This window comes from Aethalodelphis obliquidens, unplaced genomic scaffold, assembly GCF_003676395.1.
Source record: "Aethalodelphis obliquidens isolate GAN/ISIS:26980383/991018 unplaced genomic scaffold, ASM367639v1 scaffold3, whole genome shotgun sequence".
Classification (NCBI taxonomy): domain Eukaryota; kingdom Metazoa; phylum Chordata; class Mammalia; order Artiodactyla; family Delphinidae; genus Aethalodelphis; species Aethalodelphis obliquidens.
In genome coordinates, this window is record NW_020837947.1 from 63,714,754 (window position 1) to 63,720,942 (window position 6,189).

Here is a 6,189-nt window from a genome sequence, read left to right on the forward strand (position 1 = left end):
ACACAAAATGGAAAAAAAATGTTGTGATGTTAGAAGAAACCCTATTTGGAAAAGTGATGTCAAAGTTGTTTCTTGGGATTCACTGTGGGAGATGACCTCTCTTCTTAGTGTGACACACAGTTCTGTCACACAAGGTGAACCTGGCCTCCCCTGCTATTTACACCACATGTACACACAGTCGTTTACCCTAAGGCTCATATAGGATGGCTTGGCTGGGAGAAGTTCCAAAGTGATCCAGTCTTTATAACAAGGAGTTCTCACTTACAGAAGCCTGTACCCTAGAATTGCATCAGGAGGACCAGGACAGACTTTTCTCTCTTTCATGGTAAGTTTTCTTGGGGAGTGGAGGAAAACTCTTGTCCTGTTTGGCCATATTCCCTTAGAAATATTCTGAAGTACTGAGCCTCAAAGGGAACAGGTCTTCACCATACTCTCAGAGGCATCCAAGATAAATGTGCACATACAAAAAAGATGTAGAGTAAAAGCGATCTGTCTTCTTTTATCCACTTCCCATAGTTGATCCTATGCTTTTTCCAAGGAAAGGAGCAACTTGATATGCTCTCTTCTCCAGAATGTCCCTGTTTACATCGTTTTACTTCCATAGAACTGAAAATGGACAATAAAGATGTTTGCAGAATGAATAAATTGTTCTTTAATGTAATTTCAATGTGATACCTCTATTGCTACAAAGAGAAAAAGTTCAAATTTTAAGTGGTCAGAAAGATAGAAAAATAGATACAGAGATAATTGATAGATATTGAATATTATTAAAAGATTGGATTGGAACAACATGTATTTCATTTTGGAACACTCACCCCTGTTTATTTGGTCCAAGATACCCACTTCAGAGTGACTACTTTAAAGGGATGGGCTATAAAGAGGCAGCGGTGCTTGTAAATATCACATTGTTTATCATACTCAGAGTGGTGATTTTATAGAAACTTTAAATATGAAATTAAAACATTTAATGCCAAAATTAAGGGAGAAAAAGAAATAAGGGGTTGGCTTATATAATCTGGTGAATGTGTGAGCACGAAAGGAAATGAGAGGTGGTCTTCTTTAAAGGAGTTTTCTTGGGGGTGGTGTTTATGCTCTCTCTGACTTTCACATTTCTCAGAATCTTTCCTTTGTGTTATCAAATCCTGTAGTGTCGGAGTCTGTGTTGAATTTGTAGCTCCTAGCTGAAGGGGATATTTCAGTACAAGACACTATTTATGTATCTTTAAATAATATAACACCCTTGTATGCAAGCTAGGGCGCCTCACAGTGGCCACTCTGAGGTTTTTCAGCAAAAGGATCTCTATTACCTATACCTCACCATGGGAGAGAATGGTTTAACCAGGAATGACCCAGAGAAAGGGATAAATGGTTGCTAAAGGGAAAGAAACCAGGGAGTAAGTGACTACACCAAAAAATATATATAAATACCGTTCTTTTCAAGTACATCTTAGAGGAACAGAATAACATTCTTAGCTAATCTTCCCTGATTTTTGCATGAGTGATGGGCAATGTTGGGAGAAATGACTAGAAATACTTTTCTTTTGAAAATGAGAATTGAGTTGAAGCTAATTTTCAAGCTTTCCCTGAAAATTCAACTTGGGTAGTCTGGTGGAAATATATGACACTGCACCTTCTAATGACTCAGCTAAATGCTAACTCTCATTTGGTTCACAGTTCATGGGCTAAATTTACCACTTTGGTTCTTTTGCAAGAAATCAGAGAGTATTTCTGAATCAGATGGGCCAGAAACTGTACAATAATTAAAGGACTGTGCACTGTGTGACTGAACTAGACCGACACTCTGTTAAGGTAGTTGGCTGGATGCAAGGAATGACATATTTTCACAATTTATCTTCGTATGCTGGAATTCAGTCAATTTTGGTTTTTTTTCCCATAATTCAACAAAAATGATTGTGGTTGGAACTCAAAAATTAAAGAATAAAAGGATGGTGTTGATAATGAGAGTCATATAAGGGTGTATAGTGGGTTGAATAGTGACCCTCAAAAAGATATTCTCATGTCCTAACTCCTGGCACCTACGTATATTACCTTATTGGAAAAAGTCTTAGCAAATGTCAGTGAGGATCTGGAGATAAGCTCATTCTGGACTATATGGGTGGGCCCTAAATCCAATGACAAGTGTCCATATATGAGACACACAGAGAGAAGGTCTTGTGAAGATGGAGGCCGACTGGAGTGATGCAGCTGTAAGCCATGGGATGCCTAGAGACACCAGAGGCAGGAAGGGCTAGAGAGGATTCTCCTCTAGAGTCTTTAGAGGGAAAGAGACCTCTTAAAACCTTGATTTCAGACTTTGAACATCCAGAATGATGGACAATTATCTTCTATTGCTTTAAGCCATCCAGTTTGCGGTCATTTGTTACAGCATCCCTAGATAATTAATACAGGGTGATAAGGTGGCCACAGTTTCTTTTCTCTGAAGCTCCAAAAGGGCTGATTGAGGGGGGCTTCAAGGCACCTAAATACATGCACAGTTGACAGACTCCTGGGAAACACAGTACTGTTTAAATGCATGAAGTCTATCCAAAATGCATTCACAATGACTGAAGGCTTAATATCTAGATAAGTGCCCATGGAGGCAGCCCTAACACAATTTTGTGATAAGCAAATTGAGGCTTGGTTAAATAATGGTCTATAGTAAATGGAGGTGTTGAGGAAGTGAAAGAAGACTATACATTTCCCTCTGTGAGTTGTTTGAATTGGAATGTACAAGTTTTTCATATCTAGTGCAATTTTTGTCACTTTTCTGTTATTTCTGTTGTGATTTAATCTTCAAAATTACCTAATTAGGGAAGTGTGATTTGTTTGTTTCTTGGCCATATTTTTGTTGTCAATTTCCAATTGTTTTCTGTTATGGTCAGAGAATGTGTCCCGTTAGTTGTTTTTGTTGTTTGTATTTGTTGAACTGTACATTAAGGCAAAATATCAATTTTTTTGTATGCTCTACAGGTACTTGAAAATAGCATGCTCTTTTTGTTGAGTGCAGAATTCTATAATGCTTTGCTTTGTTCAACTCTTCAGTATCCTATTTTTAGGAGGTGTTCCATTCGTTCACTTGGTTTCTGAGAGAAGTGTGTGAAACCTTTCCTTATGAGAGTAGATTTGCCGATTTCTTCTTGTATTACTATCTTTTTTCTTATAAGTTTTAAAGTAATATTGATGACGCATAATCTAATTAATTGCTTTATATTCTTCTGAATTGTTCCTTTGATCAAAATGAGTTATCGTTCTTATTTCTTTCAATGATTGTTCACTTTGCATTTTATTTTTTTCTAATATTATATTATTATATCAACTTTCTTTTGATTAGTATTTGACTGGCGGTTTCTTCCCCTTTAAGTATGTCTCTTGTGTAAGTCTATACCTAGAATCTTTGTTTTTATTTTTTATTTTTTTTAATAGGACAGCGTCTTTATTGCCATTTCAAAAGTAAAAAAAGCAGGTGCAGAAATGGACTTGGGCTGACCCTTCTAACAAGGGCCAGGGTCAGACAAACAGTGGCTGGCTGAGGGCCAGCAGGTCGATGAAGGCTGGAATGGGGGTGGGGGCTCAGGGCTGGGTGGGTGGGTCGCGGGCAGACCACCAGGGAGGGCAGCACAGAGCTGCAGGTACGCAGGGAGTGGGTGGGAGGCTGCTGCACAGGTGCGTTAGCCCTTTGACAGAAGGCAGATCGCTCTGCCTCGAGCCTCACAGCTGGTGGGTGGAAGGAAGGGTCTCCAGCACTCGGTCCTGCGTAGGATAGGGAGGCCCCCATGAGCCCTGGGCTGCAGGCAGCCTGCCCCCACCCAAGTTCCTGCTTAGGGCCCCAAGTTCCTGGCTTTCCTGGTCTGTTTGTCCCTTCATGGGTATGCTAAAGAACCAAATCCTGCAGTCAATTGGATGCCAGGCGAGGGGACCCTCCAGGACTCTTGACCAAGGGAAGGGTCGTCAGGACCAGCTCCACCTGCCATTTACCAGGAGCTTAGAGTCTGTGGAGGGGGATCACATCCAGCTGTGTTCCCTGCTGGCCAGGATCCGTCCTCCACCCATCCTCCCAGACCTCAAGCACCTCCTCCACTGGCCTACAGGCTGCAAGGAACCTGAGTCCTCCGGAAAGCGTCAGGGAGGGAGGAGGGGAGGGGGCGGTACTTGGGGGGGGCCGTGGTCCACGCCCAGCGCCTGCGCCCTTCTTCCTGCTGCTCGTCCCGCCCTGCTCCGGCACATCGAGCTCGTGGATGGCGCTGCCGCACAGCGTGCGCGCATGGATCTGCAGTTGAGCCGGCTGCTGCCGCTTCCGTAGAAGCATCTTGGCTGTCCGCCAGGGTCTAAGCAGCAAGGCGGTGGGCCAGGCCACTGGGCATGCTCAGCTCGATGGCACCTTCGGCCAAGGCCTCAGGAGGCGCACACAGAGGCCACGCCGCTGCTCCTGAGGCGGGTGAGGACGTCCACGGGGGCCTGGGACACCTCCTCCCAGGCCCCCATTAGGGTCCGCAGGAGCCGGGGCTTGTTGCTCCTGGAGTGGCGGCCCTGCTTCCCCACCACGGCCCCCTCCTAGGCTACTCAGAGCAGGTTGGACGAGCCTACCGGCAGCACTCGCGGGGTCTGGGGCAGCAGCTCCTCCAGGTGCTGCGAGAGACCCCGGCGCCCACGGACATCAGCCTGTGCTCGCGGTGACCACGGGAGCCGTGTCCGCCAGGCCGGCCTGCAGGATGTCGGGTTGGTGGCAATGGGAGCAGCTCTGCAGCACCTCCCGGCTGGAATGGGTGGTCTGGCAGCCAGGGGCTGGGAAGCGGCTAAGGTTCCTGTCTGTCTGCGTGCTGGTCAGTGCGGGCTGAGCCTCGGCTTTTCCTGTTCGGATGAGGGCCCCGCCGTGTGGCCCACGGCGAGGAAGCCAGGCGCCGCGGGACAGGACTCCTCCGCCACCACTGCGCCCAGTCCAAGAGTCAATATCTGATCTGAATGGTAAGTTCTGAGAAATTCTAGTCGGTTATTGCATCAGGTTTTGTCTCTTCTGTGTTCTTACCTACATCTTCACGTTCTATATCCCCTTTTAGAAGGATTTGGAAACTTAGCATCTGTCGTGCGTTTCTCTTATTCTCTCTTTATTTGTGCAGACTTCTTATAACAAATCCTCGGTTCTGCGTCGTCCATTCGTTCTTCGAGGGTCTTGTTTGCTTTTCATGCCATCTATTTGACTTTATTCAATAGTGTCTTTCCCAAAACCTCTAAGGGATTTATATTCATGACTGTTCTCCTTTCGTGTGACCCCTTTATCTCTGTGATATTTATAATGATTATTTGAATGTCTTTTTATGATTTTCTAGTAACTTTTTAGTGGGAGTCAATTTCTTTCTTTTATGTACTTTTGTTTTTGTAAATATTTCTGATGGTGGTTTATTTTCTATGAAATGATTCCCTGATATTTTCCTAGGTAAGTTTTGCTTTCTGGCTTATAACTTTTTTTTTTAATTTGAATTTTATTTTATTTTATTTTTTGTACAGCATGTTCTTACTGGTTATCTATTTTATACATATTAGCATATATATGTCAATCCCAATCTCCCAGTTCATCCCACCACCACCACCACCCCCCGCCACTTTCCCCCCTTGTGTCCATACGTTTGTTCTCTACATCTGTGTCTCTATTTCTGCCTTGCAAACCAGTTCATCTGTGCTGGTTTTCTAGATTCCACATATATGAGTTAATATACAATATTTGGTTTTCTGTTTCTGACTTGCTTCACTCTGTATGACAGTCTGTAGATCCATCCACATCTCTACAAATGACCCAAATTTCGTTCCTTTTTATGGCTGACTAATATTCCATTGTATATATGTACCACATCTTCCTTATCCATTTGTCTGTTGATGGGCATTTAGGTTGCTTCCATGACCTGGCTATTGTAAACAGTGCTGCAGTGAACATTGGGGTGCATGTGTCTTTTTGAATTATGGTTTCTCTGGGTATATGCCCAGCAGTGGGATTGCTGGGTCATATGGTAGTTCTATTTTTAGTTTTTTAAGGAACCTCCATACTGTTCTCCATAGTGGCTGTATCAGTTTACATTCCCACCAACAGTGCAAGAGTGTTCCCTTTTCTCCACACCCTCTCCAGCATTTGTTGTTTGCAGATTTTCTGAGGATAACTGGCTTATACTTCTAATCTTGGTTTACAATTATGGTTTTCCT

General features: G+C 43.7%; 1 pseudogene; it reads right to left on the reverse strand.

Moving 5' to 3' along the window:
- Window positions 1–3,982: 3,982 nt before the first annotated feature.
- Window positions 3,983–5,182, reverse strand: LOC113613169 (pyrroline-5-carboxylate reductase 3-like; annotated as a pseudogene).
- Window positions 5,183–6,189: the final 1,007 nt, after the last annotated feature.